Source organism: Nothoprocta perdicaria, unplaced genomic scaffold (genome assembly GCF_003342845.1).
Source record: "Nothoprocta perdicaria isolate Ctin4 unplaced genomic scaffold, notPer1 scaffold_7, whole genome shotgun sequence".
Lineage (NCBI taxonomy): Eukaryota > Metazoa > Chordata > Aves > Tinamiformes > Tinamidae > Nothoprocta > Nothoprocta perdicaria.
The window spans coordinates 4,188,199-4,204,650 of NW_020455976.1; positions in this window are offsets into that span (position 1 = coordinate 4,188,199).

Below are 16,452 nucleotides of genomic sequence, written 5' to 3' on the forward strand. Positions count from 1 at the left end.
CTGTGTTTACCTACCCAAGCCAATCCCATAATCCAAATACTCATCTTGTATCCAAACAACACTTTACCAGACCCAGGGATATACAGCTAGAAACACTAAAGAAAATAGTCCAAGATTTTCTTCTAATGAACTCCTTGAATGTTCTACCCCAGCCATGGCAAATGAAATGCAAGCAGACACCTGAGACAGGTCCACGGGCGTGAATCTTGTATCTAAATAACACTGCAGAAAAGCACACTGGATAGAAAATGTTTTGAATATTTCAGAAACACTTGTAAGCTGTTCAAGAGGTGAAGATTTATAAGCACACTGACTCCAAGTGAACTTTTCTATAGATAAATTATGAGCTCACCTGCTCCACAGGCTTTCAACATTTGCATTAGGATACAGGAGCAGACTATTAAACTTGCAGCTATAACAGCTCCTGGCAACGATCTTATGACAAACCTCTGGGATCCCATAGAAATACTTCATTAACTTGCAGTCAAAGATACTGCAGTGCATGCGTGGTCAGCGGGGCGGTTAACAAACACAAGGGAATGGAGCCTCCCCTAGACACCTCAGCCTCCAAGCGAGGACTGCTAGGAGGAGAGCAATCTTCTGTTCACCTCCATCTCCTGCTCYTTTAGGCTTAGGGCACAGCACTGCAAAAAATACACCCTCTATTTTCTTCTCAAGCACCCTGCACATACTACCACTACTCTTCTCCTATAGGTCCTGTGTGGAGGAGCCTGCTCTTTTGCTTGCTTTKTGTGAGCTTTTCATGAGCAGCCAGCTTCAAGGTGGAGCTTTGCAAAAGTGAGCAGCCTGATCCAGCCTAGCTAGTCATGCAATCTGTGGTTTTTTCAATAAAAACAGTCAGAGGGTCACATCAGCTTTCACCAAGCGACCCAGCCCAACACACGCATGCACACTGCACACTGCCACATCTGTGCCAGAATTTAAGGGCAATCCATTCATAGAGGTCAAAATCAGGGCCTTATAATCAGATTTTGAGAGATTTTTTGGGGGCTTGTATTTTTAATGAAAGTGCAGAGACTTCTTTTGCAGGTCTTTCTCTGGGCAGTGTTCAACAAATGAAATCTCCTTAGCCTTCCCCTCCAGCTCAGGGGAGCTCAGGACTTACACATTTCTTTCTAATTTTACTAGTGTGACATTCACACTCTCATGTATAAAAATACAACTCCTGCATTTCATTGGTAAGTTTCCTGAGGGTTTTTCTGAGTTTATTATCACTATTTATGTTCCCTGAGGCAGGGAAGTAGGGGGAGCAACAAAAAACAAAGCTGAAAAAATGATATAAAACAAAACTTTCACCTTCCACCGCTCTCCTGCATTTGACATTGATTGCCATCAAGCAGCAAAGAATAATATTTTCTTTAAAATGTTGCCACGAACCAGCAAGAACCTTTCAGCAAATAGATACTTACTCCAAACCAACCTGGATGGTATGTCAGAGCACTTTGCTTTTTCCCTCCCTCAGTCTTTATCACAATTATAAATAGCATAAAAACAAGGTCCCTGTTTCTCCAAGAGCTACTAATGCCTCAGGGAGACCCCTGAAAACAGGCCATTTAAAGGCAGACACGTTGCTATGGCATATAGCTGTGCCCCCTTCTTCCCCTTGCTTAAATGTTTCTCAAATGCTGAGATTTTGTTGAAAGAGGCAGTCTCTCCTCCAGGAGCCCACTGAATCCTGCTGTTTATGTTTCATCTAGAATCATAATATTCCCTTTCAGTTTTCTTTAATTCTGCATTTTGTCTTTTTATGGCAACAAAATCAGAGGGACACACAGCACACTCCGTGCTAGCATCCCGGTTAGCAAAATGAGCAATCACCAAAGCTACAGTGACTCAACTTTGAGGATTCGATGAGCAGCAGTCCCTGCTTTCTGTGCAGTGTTAAGCCCAGACTGAAAACGCTCCTGGTTGACTGGCAGGCAGCAAGATGCTCCTGCACATCAGCTGCTGCAGTGGGAGCACARGGAGCCAGACCGACACGAGAAGGACCAACGATTCCCATCCCCGCAGGAGCAGACGGGGCCGGCTTCACTCACGGGAGGCACTGCCAGGTTGAAAGATTAATGCTTTTCCATTTTAAGTCACAGTGCCTCATCCGAGCAGCATAAAACATTAACAGCTCCCTTGCGAGCTGCATCACACAAGTGCAAGGGGGCTTTGGATGTTGCTCTTTCATCACGGCACGCGAGCAAAGACCTCGGGCTCCCCTCCTGGTGCTTGGACACACGGTGGCATTGCTGGGCTCTGTGGAGCTCCTCCTGGCAAGGAGCAACTTCTGACAACCTGCGTGCAGCATAACTGATGCCAGGAGCAGGATAGCAACAACACAAAAATCCCAGACAGAAGAAAAAAAGCCACCATACGTGTTTCTGATGGGGTTTGCATGCAACAAGTGCATGAGGATGGAGTTACCGACCTTGCCAGCCTGAGAAGCTGCTGCTGCTCCTCTCTCTGCAGGGGCTGCCAGAAGCTGGGAAGAAACAAGAGCTTCAGCTCCAGCTGAAGGGAGTTAATGCAGCCAGAGAGCCCATGAGCATGCGAGAGGTGGAGTAACTTCATTCCTAGAGCTGTCTGAGCTAAGAGTGGATGTTTTAGAGCTGCTAGGAAGGCTGGCGAGGAAACCTTGGGGATTTTAGTCAGAGAGCATAGGAAGTCTTGCTTTATTTAAGCTTGGATGTCCTTTCCTTGCTTCAATGTTTAGTCTCTTTCTCTGGAATATAGACTGAGATTAGGTCCTCAAATGCTCTGCACATGAGCAGTTCAGACAAGACTTTCATTCCAGGTCATTGGCAGTGTTTGAAGGGAGACTTACACCTGACGGCCCTTGGATTTTGGTTCAGGCTCTGGGTCTTGTCTTAATCACTGCAGTTTCTATGCTATTCAGCAGGCACTCTTCCAGTCTAGATGAAAATGCAACTTAATACAAAGCAGTTCCTTGCTACAGGCATGAAAGTAGAAGAGAGAAAAATATCTCAGAAATTTTACCACCACCTCAGTAGCTTACACTACATAACTATTAATCTGGGCCAAATGTCTGAAGTTAATCATAATGCTTTCTGTAATACTCGACAGTTATCCCTTGGCATCCTCATGGCCATTGTACTGCAGCTCTCATTTTAATTACATTTCTGACAGTAAGAACTATGCAGCTCTGATCTTAAAGTGCTGAGTTATGTGATGTTGAGGTATCAGAGAAAGCAACAGAAAACCTTCTTCTACAAACAGAAGACTATTTAGCAGTAAAAAAGCAATGTTTTCTCCTGCAGACAATAAAAAATGTCATTTTTTGTATTTGATGAGTTAAGAGGGGCAAAAAAGTCCCTTCATCCCAGGAGAGTAATGTTRCACTATTTTCAGCATGAAAGACTGAATGCTGGCAAAAAATGTTGACATTCCAGCCCCAATAATGAATACAAATAGCAGAAATGGCATTTATAAAGCACCTATAACAAAGAACCTATGGGYTCTTCTTTGTCTAACAGTACTCGTAACAAAATGCAAAAAGTAATCTAAAGCAACAGTGTTTATTTAGAACAGAGCTAGGTGAGAAATTRCAAGCAGAAGTAGAAACCAAACTCTATCAAGTGGCAAAATGYAGATAAAACTCCCTATCTGACGCAGCTCTGGTTTATCAGTGCAGAGACATGCTCCTTGGGGACCTCAGTTACCAGTTCCTATCAGCCCAGATGATTGTGAAATGGTTATTGCTCACTGGATATTCTCCATCTATGTGAAATAAGTTTGCCAGTTCTCAGTCCTGTGACCTCAGCTGGTATCTGGGTCTTTCAGAACAGTCACCAGCAGTTTAAGAGAGGCCAATATCTGACTTTTTTTTTTCAAAGACCTATGACTTGCTGCCCAATGTTATGAGAAAAGAAAAAAATCCCTCTCTTGCTTATTCTGTTTCCATCTGCTGCTGTTTTTCAACAACAGACTTCCCGAAGTGGTATCTCTCAGAAACAGGAATTGCTAGGACTTTTAAAAAAATAGTGAAAACATATATCTCAGATGTACCTAAAGAACTGCAAGTTYTGGGTATCAGTTAATCAGAGAGAGAACATCATAATCCCTGGTTATAAAAATTATGTACATGATTAAATTAATTGCAAATAAGATGTGAAGCATATGAAATTAGTGAAGTAGTGTTTGGAAACTATTTAGGGGAATTGCCTGGAGTCAGGGAGTGGTGAGTGCTGACAAAGAGATAGATCCTGTCTCAACAGGCCTGGAGGGTAGCAAAGAGGAGAAGTAAGAATCCAGATGTATCTGGGTCTCTGAAACAAGATGTTATTTGAGCTCTTGCACATGTGACTGATCTTTCTGTGAAAATCAAATAGGCAGCGGATGTTTTATGCATGAAGTGAAATCACGTTGAAAATGCTTTTTGGAACCCTGGAGTTCTGCCTCCTAGAAGTTTGCCTTCTAGGCAACCTCGCTTCTAGGAAGCAACAAAATTGCTTCCTCAACCCAAGCAAGGGCAACCAGGCCCATCTTTTCACTTTCCTCCTTCTCTGAGCTCCCTCACTCTCTTGCTTGAGTGCCTCTTCCCCAAGTCCTCAGCTTCTGAGCATCTTTGCCCCATCAGCCTCTCACCCCTCTTCCTTGCTTTCCCCCATCTCGGTGCCTAGGGCACATTAACAACAAGGCCAGGTTCAAATTTCACATTCGTTTCCTGCACTACACGGGCAAGCTGCTCATGCTGATTAAGTGCTGCAAAGGGACAAGGCGTACATAGGGTATGTAACAAAAACAAGTGCAGATTCAAAAGCTCTTGGCCTCCAGGTGCAGGTCAACAATCTTAATAAATCATCAGTTTACATTATTGATTTTAAAAAATATATATATTTTTCAGCTTTTTTTTTTYCCCCTGGAGAACAGGATATTTTTCTGTTATTTCCTGATGGTTTTTGAATAGCTTTTGAACCTCCTTGAATCTCTTCAGGAAGCAAGTATAAGCCTGTCATAAGGCAAGGCATAAGGCCCCTCTCAAGGTGCTCATGGCATAGCAGATCCTGTCTCCCCTTATCATCCYAAATCATATAGCTGTTGGGGGCCCCAGCCTCCTCCTGAACGTAAGCTCAAAGGGATAACATTAGTCTAACTTTCACCATAGGGTCAATATAAGCCTAGGCTGTATGAGCAAAAGGAAAAAGAAATAATTTAATTGGCTTTATTTTAAGATCTGTGTTGCCACTGAGGAGAAAAGCCTTGTTGAACTTGTAGATAATTTATATCAGTTTTAGACTTTGAATGGGAAACGTAATATAGATTTCTTAACAGCTTTCTGACCTTGTGATGGTGATTCCCACTCCAAGCAATGCTAACTCTGGAAGATTTCATGCTCTGAAGAGCTGATGGCAGCAGTTCTATYCTCCAAAGTGTCCCCAGGATTTGAGTCCAGCAACAGAGCAGGCCATAGAGCAATGTGGCCAAACAGAGCTCATGCTTTGAGCAGGAGCATGGTGCTTCCCTGCCTTCCATGGCTCGTCCTTCCATCCTGGAGGAGGAGCAGGAGACAATTTTGTGGAGCACAGAAGTGCCTCATGTAACGTTGGATGTSAGATAGGAAATATTGAGCTTCCAAGGAGGGCGGGGAGAAAGGTCATCCCATTTTAAATGAAACTAATSTAATCCATTTTGAGTGAAGAGTAAGGCAGGGATGGGTAGCAAAGTATGGACATTAGCAAAGTTTGGGTTTCAGCCTTGAGAGCTTAATACTTCTCTCTTATAGGCTTTCTACTATGGTCTGAGCAGCCCCAGTGAAGGCCACAAGCAAATTTAAGCACAAATTTAAACCACTATTAAAGCACTCATTGGAGCTTTCAAAAGCAGTATGGTAAAATTTGTCTTGAATTTCCCATGCTCCAAAAGCAATTTTTTCCATTCACTAATATGARAGACTTGATTTAATTAAGCAACATTTTAATTAAAGAAATGCTCTAACAAGGGAGATAAGCAGGGTAATACACAATGCACACTTTTATGGTATAATCAGAATCTCTATGTACAYATTCCATTCACATTCTTCCAAAATTTTCTGAAAATGCTTGACGGCAGAGAAGATGCTTTGTTCTACTGCTCTGATCAAAGATATTTAACCAAAGATTAAGAAAGGTTGCTTTCTCGTTTCTTCTGCATACTGTGATGCATTTTCACCCAGACATCCCAAAGCCTGGTACAATCATTGTCTCCTGACAGCATTAAGATGTTTGGACACACATTCTTGATTCCTTGAGCTTTCTAGCAGAGGCTAAAGAGTTGCCTTATTGTGCTCACGTTTGCTCCAAGCTGGTCTGCTTACTCCATGCTCTTGCTGTATGGCAGAGCAAGCACCTGCACACTACAACAGCTCTCTGTTTCTACCTCTGCCTGTTTGCACATCACTGGAGACATCAGCATTGTCCTGARTCTGCAGTTCTTTAAAAGCTTGTGGAAGTAACAGCAGATAAACTATTGATTAAGAGAGCCAGCGGGCCTCATCCACATCTTTCAAGTAAATAGGAAAAGATGTATCGCTGGAYCTGTGCTCTAATTATAGCTAGAAACAAATGAGGGAAAATAGATTGGAGAAATATTAAGCTGTGAGCGACAACACAAACGAGAAAGAGGGAGTCATAGATAACATAAAGGGAAATAGTCTTCTAGCAGGGTCCCACAGTTAAGTTGACAAATCATAGAGTTACAAAACTTCAAACTTAATTTACACCGCAAGTAAAAGGCTTGTTTACTTTATCCAGTTTACACCAGGTTGGCATAATCCAATATATCTGCTTCTCTGTTTGAATGAGTGTAGTGTGGAAAAAACAGGAGTACTGCAAACTACTGCAACTACTTGTTCTTCTGCAGAGAATAACTCTTCCCAACCTTTCTTAAGATAAGGTTCTCACCTTGAGTCATGAAGTTTTATGCACATCACAAGAATGTTGATATCTATGATCAGTGATTCAAAATTTGACCTCTGGTCTCARCTCTTACACCTCATATTCTTGAAACTGAATTCTAGAAAAGTATTTTGCAATTATATTTCCTGAAGATGTATTTCTTTCTCCACAAGAAATCCCCTTCAGACAGGAGTTCCGTGTTAGTCATAACACATCGAGTGAGAAGCTTGACATATATCGACAAGAGACCTAGGAGGCTGAGACCGTGGCTCCATCAAGAAGGAACATAATGTGAAATTGCTCGTACACACTGTTCCCCAACTTGCTGGAAAAGCTCTATTTTTGTGACACTTCAGGGGATTAAGCTGATGACTGTGCTATACAACCAAGAATAAATACTGCTTAACAGTCTTTCTCAACCTTTTTTTTTCTCCCAAGTTGGGGACCTTTCACCCCAAGTCCAAATTTTTGTTGTTTCTTTAAATATAGTGTAAAAGCATAAATAATAATTCTATCAAACTGCTTTGTTTTGAAGTCAGGTCAGTAGGGAGTGGGGGAAGCGATAAGGGAACTACTTGTTTCTAGGCTGAAATACAACAGCTTACAAACCTCTCTTCTTACTGCTTGCCTGGTTTTCATTATCCCTGGAGAGCAGCAGCCTCCTGTTTGAGCAGTGCTGGAACGGTGCTCTGAAGCAGGAAACCAGGGCTCTTCTTCTGCCATGGGCAAATCAATTTACCTATAGCTCCTGTTGGGGTTGCTCAGAGCTATCTCCTTGAAGCTCCCTGTTAAGCTAATCAAGAAAAATCAAAGCCTCTCAAAGAACAGTTTTCTCAGTGCACACTTTTCCTCATTTTTTTTTCAGGTGATCACATTGCTGTCATAAGATGGGCATGTCCAATGTGTCTAACTCCGGCTTGATTATCCCACACCAGSTAGACTAAGTGAAGGCAGGATTTCCATTGAGTTCAGCCTTAACTGTTCTGTCACACAGCCAGTGTTGCAGCCATGGTTGCTTTCCAAACCTGTAACACAATCTTCATGAGTTTTAAAAGAGATCAGTTTGTTCTGGAACAACTACTCCTCAAGCACAAGAATGTTCCCTGCTGTKGGGAACATGCTGGATACATCACCTTGTGTATTTATGATTCTACATTAAAAGGGTGGTAGAGTTATTTAAGAGGTAGACATCCCAGCCTGGTTCAAAATAATGAAAATATTCACTGGCTGCATATCTGAATGCTTTTGTAGTGGGAGAAGCAGAGACCAAATGCTCTCCTTCCTAAAATAATGAAAGATAAGATTTTTGTCCACCCAATTGGACTAGGGAAGGCAGAAGAGAATATAGAGACTATATATTCAAGCAAATTGACATGAACGAACAAAGTCTGTGGATCACCTACAGTCTTGCTCCACTCAGAAATCCAGTCCAGGCCATCTGAGGTGCCAAGGTTGTTTGGAGCTGGCTCCTGSCTTGCAGAGCCTGGGGTCAGTGAGACAGTTAATGAAGCTGTCAGAGCAAGTCCACTGCTGCACTGGACTGGGGACAACTGGCACTCCTCTCAGGAGTATCGATCCTGACTTCTGGGCAGAAGTTGGCAGCTTTCCTTTGACACCTCCTGAATAAAAATTGAGGACCTCATCTGTAGTGGGTGCCAGACTGCATGGGTGCAACTTTTCCATAGATTTTAAATGCACAAGCGGACAGCACCCAGCCACATAACTTACTTGCTCAAGCTTTGTCAGATGAACCCATGCTTTTTTTTTTTTTTTTTTTTTGACTCAGAGGCTGCTATTCCTACTGCATGCAAGGACCAGGTGCACCATGAACTGAGCCCCCCGAGTGCCAAACCACTGAGCAGAATTCACAAACGCAAATTTTGGCTCCCCTGAGAAAGTGCATAAGAAGTAACCATCTTTTCTGCCAGAAGATGGCACATTTTGAGTTGAGATAGGTGCCAAGTAAGAGAGGTTTGGAGAGTCAGACTTGTTACTTCTATGGGTACTTTTGGGCACAGGGACTGCAGATGCAATCCTTCTTCCAGAGCCATCTTTTTCCCCTAAAACAATAATGATTTCCCAGTCTGGCATAGAGAAGAGTGAGCAAGCCTGACAGTGCTGTTTTGCCACCCCAGAAGTCAGCTGCCCCATATGGTGGCCGTCTTTGCTCACCCCATTGCAGGAATTTGACTGAATGGAAGAGACTTTCCCCCTGCCAGTGTCAGAGAGAGCTTTTGAACTTTAAATACTGTAACATACTGTTGTTTTTCCACATCAAATTGCCAGTTTATGGGATAGTCTGGAACTTTAATTCAATGAAATTTATTGCCAATTTGACATTTATTTGCAATGYATATTTACTGCCTTGGGAAAGAGGGTGAGTTGTGTCTTTTCTTCTCCAGCAGACAGTAGAAACATACAGCAGACCTCTCTACATCACCTCTGCTAAAAAGAAACAGATTTACTTACCTTGACTTCAGAGAGTCATTTTTAGTGGGTRTCTCCATACTTTTACGAGGTAAATGAGATCTACCTTTGTTCTTAATAATGTATGAATATATCCTTCCTCTTTGGTTGTAATATCCTGATATGGGTGGAAAAGGCTGAAAGAGGAGGATGTTTGTTACTTTATAAGCTTTTTACAATGCCAGCCTAATGAGATAATGTATTTATTTATTGTAACAATAAACACAGCTGTAAAATGGACCATAAAAAATAATAGATGACTCACAGATTTCTATACCCAATGTGTCAGCTGTAATTGGGGAATAAATTAAATGATCCATCTGCTTGCCATCTTCTACGCTATTTTGCCYAGTATCCTCAATATTTAAATACAGTCAGCATTATTTATATTAATTACTCACTAACAGCAGCAACAACAAAAACTCTGCATGGAAATTGATTGGTCTTGTACTGTAATTCCCCAGCAACCATCACACACACTATATCCTTTTCCTTACACTTAAATCTAATGARTATGACGGACTCGCTTTTCTATATTAATAGTTTTCACTTTATCATGCCAATACTATYGAATTTCCTCTTTATTAGTGTCTTAGAAACATTGCTAGCAATGATATATCTTATAAAAGGTTGAGAGACAGTCCAGTCCATTAACCTGGGGAAGACAACTTCCTCTTCTCCAGCAGCAGCAGCTTCAGAAATACAGAAACTTGACACAATCTGAAGATTATAATGGCATCACCTAAATAACCTAACAAAGGTGAGGTGTTTGTGATGATAGATGATATGCAAGCAGACCTTGGAAAATGTGTCTTGTCTAATAAACTGCTATAAATATTTATCCATGAATAAATTTGTGAATTCTGGCCATCTCTCATTTGTATAAACAAGGGAAAAAAAAAAAAAAAAAGACACTGGCCCATGCTGAGTTATCGACTTGCCTATGAAACAAACCCAAATTTCTTCCATTTCCTTGCTTRGTGTTAGACCATTAAGGCCCAGGGCCATTGCTTTGGGGAATATTAATTGCTTAGTCCATCAAATCTGGGATCTAATCTGTCAAATCTGGATTTAGGGCAGTATAACTTCAAGAATTGTGGTCAAGAGAAAGAGGTACAGAAAATTAAAAAAAAAAAAAAGCATTAATTTCCTATTAAAACTCCAACTTCTTATGATCCTAAATGCGAAGATATTGAGTTACAATTTTCATATTTTTTCCTAAGGATTATTTTGATTTGTTTTTAAATACAGAAATTACAAGTAAATTAATAAGGCTTGAAACTTTATAAGTCTTTTTTTTTTTTTTTTTGTTCTGGCAAACCCAACTCTAAAGATTTCTTAATAGTCTCTAGAATACGATGATTAGGAAAGATATAACAGCAGGAAGAATTTAACATCAATTTAACTACTAATGGGGGCATTCTTGGACACTTAATAGTGTGCAGTCTTCCTCCTTTACCCAGCATATTTGAAGTATTTTAGCCTAACAGTGCTGAAAAGTTCATTAGCATGTTAATCTTTGTACTTTCATTGAGGAAGAAAGATTTAAATTTTTTGCATGAAAGTTTAAATATTTAGCATGACTACGCTATATAAAATACCAATAAAACATGTTCTGTATGTTAAAAAAGTAATGTTGACTGCTTGGTTTTACAGACTGTTTTAAAATACGTTCCCCATTGCTGTTTTCCGTCAGACTTTTCGGTCTTCTGATAGGCTATATTCATATACGTGCATACATACACACACACAATATGTATATATAATGGCATCTCCTATATACGAATGTTTATCATTATCTATATATAGTGTGTGTTTGTGTATGTATATATAAATAGATATATTTATATATGGATGAGTGTGTGTATGTGTATATATATGGAAAGCATGAGATATATAGGAATTGGTTTTTTCCTTTGGTGGATTATTTAAATGGGAATTTTTAGTAGATAGTCTTTCAGAAAAGCTCCCAAGAAAGCAAGAGAACAAGATATTCCAGCCTTCATGCAAAGGGTCTGATCTGCAGCACACACAAGGTGCATTTGCAGAGGGCAGAGCTGTAGCCTGCAACAACATCATCCCAGTTTTGGGAACTGGGCTTACAAGCTAATTTTTCTAAATAAAAGAATATTGTCATAGAGCTATATTTTTAAGATTTCCCATCTCCTTTCTTTCCATTTTCAAKCTTCTCTCATTTTTTTTTCTTTCACAGTATGTAAAGTAATCCACTGCAACCACCTGTATCAACTTGATTTGAAGGAGTAAATTATGTCTTCTTGTTAGCATTGAAAGAGTGACATGTCTGCAGTGAGAGGTTATAGAAGTTATTGCTAGTTAGTTCTATTAGAGAATTCCATTGTTTCTCTATTTTCCAGTTTTTTTCTATTAAATAATCTATTTTTACTCCGTAGTCTTAAAAAAAAAAAAAAAAAAAAAAAAAAAAAAAAAAAAAGATGAAACAGGGAATCCCAATAACAAGCAGAACATTTTTCTCCTAAATAAAAGCAATACAGATTCTGAAGGAGGCTCAGTATGCATTTTTTAAAAATCAAAAATAGTCAAAGGGATGTCTCAATTTCTGTTCTGTGGTGATCATTTCATTCGCTAAAATAATCACCTTTAAGTTTTGGAGTGCTTTACTTTGGGAYGAGCCTACTGCTAAACTCCTCTAACCAAATTCTCCTCTCATATATTTGCACTGACAGCTGCTGAATTTGTCCCAGGAGGGATTTTGGGGGACCTTGTGTTTACTRAGAAGGGTTTATTTCCAGATTTTTTTTCCCGTGTAGAATTTCTCAGCCAGAATCTAGCACAGAAACAGCAGCTTTTATTAATGCCACTCCACTTTTATAATGCCACTTTTATTAATGCCATTTGTTAGGAGAAAGAAACACCCTGACTTCCCTCTCACTTGAATTTTCCTCTGCTGACTGAGACTGTTCAACTCAGCTCTCCTCTCCTCTGGTCTACTGAAAGGTAAAAAACCTGCCTTTATATTGGATGACTCGGGGCAGCCAAATCCTTTTAACTACATTGTACCAGAAAGTGAAGTTTCGCATGGCAAATCTCCTTGTTTAAGAAAAATTCTAAAAGCATAACACAGCCCTTTGGAGCAATCTGACACTACACAACTCTAATTGGGTAATAGTAACCCTGGGGAAATGCAGTGAAGTTTCTGTCACTCTCCGATACCCGATTTTGACTGCAGATGCATCGTGGTTCTCATGGTTTCCAGGGGAATCTGCCAGTTTACTCCTTGCTATTATGTTTCCAAAGCCTCCGTGAAAATTAAGGCGCTCATTTTCTGTTTGTTTTCCTCTTCATATAGTTTAGGGACTAATTCTGCATTATGACAGTCAGTCTTGCTTTTGACATCTGTGAAACATCGTCATTRTGATTCATTCCAGTAACAAGGATAGAGGTGGCACTGAGCCATCCATAACATCCCTAGGTTCCCAGCTGGAGGAAGCGAGGAGCTGTGCTTCCCCCAGCACTCCTGTAACCTAATAAATCTTCCAGTTGTCACCTTTGTAATCAATATCTTGYTATCAAAGCCCTCCAAAACAGTAGCATTATCCCTTCCACTAAAGAAAAGCAGCTGTATCTAGGGGCAGGGGCATAATGTCTGCTTTAATTCTTCACAGTAGATGCAGAAACATTCTAGGATGGGAAGAGGAATGTAGCTGTACATAATTGGCCCTGGAGGAAGAATCTGAGAATGAAGTTTATCACAGTCTTGCTCATAGACTGAGCAAGAATTCATCTCATTCCACTAACTCCTATAAGTAGATATTTTGGAGTCTTCAACATCTGCAAGAATGTAGGGCTGAATATTTTATGTGTCTTATGTGTCTTTTATGATGGATTCTTTTATTCTAAGACATTGTCTGAGAGATGAGGATTTTCATCTGCTGTACAAATCGCTCCATCTCTGATATCATCTGAGTGTTTCGGGGGAAATGTCCTATTGTTGATCGGTCCAAAAGCTTAGCTCCACAAGATGGACAGAAAGGATTAGATGTTCTRGATGCATCAGTTCCATTTGTGACTGTTTGGTCTTACAAAATTTCACAGTGAATGAGACCCTGAAGAAAAGTATAGAGGAGATGCATTACAAAATTCATCTATAGACACTATATGTAAAAAATTCAATAGAACTATAGGTCATCTGTATAAAAAGTTCAAAACAGCTTTTGCAACTTACTTAAAATGCTGTCAAGAAACTTTTCATATACACACAGAGTAAGCCAGAAAGCACTTGTTAATACAAGGAGTAAGCATATTCATGGCAGAAAAGACTATTCCAGACTTCAAATCTGGAATAAATAATAATAATAAAAAATGATTGTCAACAGTTTGGCTTTCTACATATTTTAWAATTTTTATCTTTTCCTGAATTTATTAATAATCTTATTAGTTGCTTTGTGTTGTGCTGGCAATTCAGATTCTGTCATCAGGGACTCAGCATCTGTTGGATTAGGTATCACAGCTGGTAAGTTTTTCCACCAATTTCCCTTAGGTTTCAATACCAGTAAATGTAGATATAATTTTGTTTTGAGTCAACTTTAACAATATAGCTGAAGATCCAAGTGGATTACCAATGTCTGTCTCGGTCTTAGCCACATGTCCTAATCTACTGCAACTAGGGAAAGGGAGCTGTGCCCTAATGCTGATTATTTTTGTGTACAAATGTCCCTGTGGACATTATCCAGGGCTCTACACAGACAATGCTTTAACCTCCACTACAGTTAGGCTGGCAATGCTGCTCCAGTTAAAATGCTGATTTCTCTGTGATGACCTGCTCACTTCCATGATCCCAACTGTCTCTTCTAACATGAGGATGCTCCGCCTTGCACAACATTAATAAATCTTTCATCAGTACATTTCAGATTCATTGCAGTTACAAGCAAAGTTGTTTGAACTCTTGTTGTGCTGTTTGATGTATCTTTTAAAGCTGCTCACAGCAGAGAGGGGCCAGAAGTGGGACAGCCTCCTGAAAGATGCAGACACAAACCCTAGTTTTGTACTATCTGATGAATCTTTGAGGATGTTGATTAAGGTTAGAAGCAGAATATCAGTTCAAATACTCCTCCAAAAAATTCAGATCTAACCTCAAACTCCCCAGCGTGGCCTGCCTGTAAGTGTAAGATCTAAACATGCCCAGARTTCCAGGGAACAAAATCTGAAAGTGTCAACTCTCTATCATTTTATTTGATAGATACCTTATTGTGATAATGAGAATGGCCTTTTAGTAGAAGCAATAAACATTTTAGACTCTATCCTTTAATCAGAACTTAAATTCATTCAAAACCCACCAACAGTAGAAGAAAAAAAAATTCACTTAACTTCAATGAATGATGGATTAGGTCTTCATCAATTACCAGCAGGCTGACCGCTAAGGAGATTCAAATTTGATAAGCACTTTGGCACTAACCTCTATTACAAATTCCTGAAAATAGCAATGTGATCTCTCCCTGTTTAGGACTCGTAGGCCATAGACATGTGCACAAAGCTTGCCTTCTCCCAGCCTGAGCCCAGAACAAAGCTGTGGTTCAGGCAGKCCTACTACCTGCACAAACCAGATCAAGCGCAGGGCATCAGGCAGCTGGCACTATTTATTCTCCTGTGCTTGCTTTAAAATACTGAGGAGACCATCAGGAGGACAGCACAAACCTAATGCATTTTTGATTTAGGTAGAAGCTTTCTGCAACACCAGTCTCTCATCACAAGCACCAGTGATCAACTCCTTTGTCCATTTGATTCATATTCCAAGTAATTTTAGCATCCACTGGAGCTGAGACTCTGAGGTTCTGATTAGATGGGTCTTTTATTGTACGTTTACCTCCCCCTGCTTTGGCATGGGCATGAGGCATATTTACCCTGCATAATTGCCCCGCTTTTCTTCATTCTGCAAGGTTTTTGTTCCAATATCCATCTCTGATTTCATTTCCATGCCATACACCTCAAAGTGTATTACCTCACAGGATACAGGCAAAATTGAATTCTTCTGATGTCTGCCACCAAGTGCACGTTGTTGGGAGGTGAATAGCTAGCCCCAGGTCCTAAAGCTCTGGTTTTCAGGAGCAGTTTGGTAGCTCAGTGGTGATTAGAGCAGTGAGCAGGGAATATTGATGCACTGTGTTAAACTCAGCTTCAGACAYGGAAACTGACTGACAAAAGGACTGAAATGCTCTTGCTTAATTAAAATAACATAACATAACAAAACATAAAGCAGTTGATTCTCTTTGTCTGGGAAAAGTTATCACATAGAATTTATATTATGGTGACCTTGGAGAGGAGGGAACAATGCCCCTTGCAAAGCCATGAGCTGCTGCCATAGGACGGTGGCAGCATGCAACATGCTGTGGGAGCCTTGGAGAACTGACACAGCYCTTCTCCCTTCAGGTCCCAGTGGGACAAAATGACAGGAAGAGTGAGATCAGGTGCWAGCAGGAGTACATTTGACCTTAGACCTTGGACTTCAAAAGAGTTTCCCATTTCAGGCAGAAATTGTGCCAGAGGCTTAAAGTATGAATTGCACTTGACAGAACTCAAGCCTGTGCTTAACTAACAGCACAAACATATCCCTGGTCTCTGCTGTTTGTGGCTTTTTGAGAAAATCGACTYTTCATGTAAGCCACTAGAAATGAAAGTAAAGAATTACAGTCAGTTGTTTTTCTATGATCAAAATAAGTTATAATCTTATACTTGTATGAAAATGCACAAGTGACAGATGCCACTGAAGGCAGAGGAAGGGTAACCGAAACTCTGCAGCCGAAATTTCACTTTCTAAACTGGTGAACAAGCAGCACTGTATTAAAAATCAGTTATAACCCACAGCCCACAGCAGCAGGAGCGCAAAGAGAAGTGAGTCTGGCTGTTGTAACTGCAGTGAAGACATCGGTTCATTCAGTGGGAGCAGCTCTGGGGCCCCTGCTCCTGCACAGCCACAGGGAGCAGGGCAGCAGCAAAACTGCTCTTCACGATACATGGTGAACCTTCTCTTTCCGCAGGAAACCCTTCTCCRGGAACGAGCTGGCTTTTATGCTGTGTGTCTATTTGTACAAGTAGACCCACGCAGAGG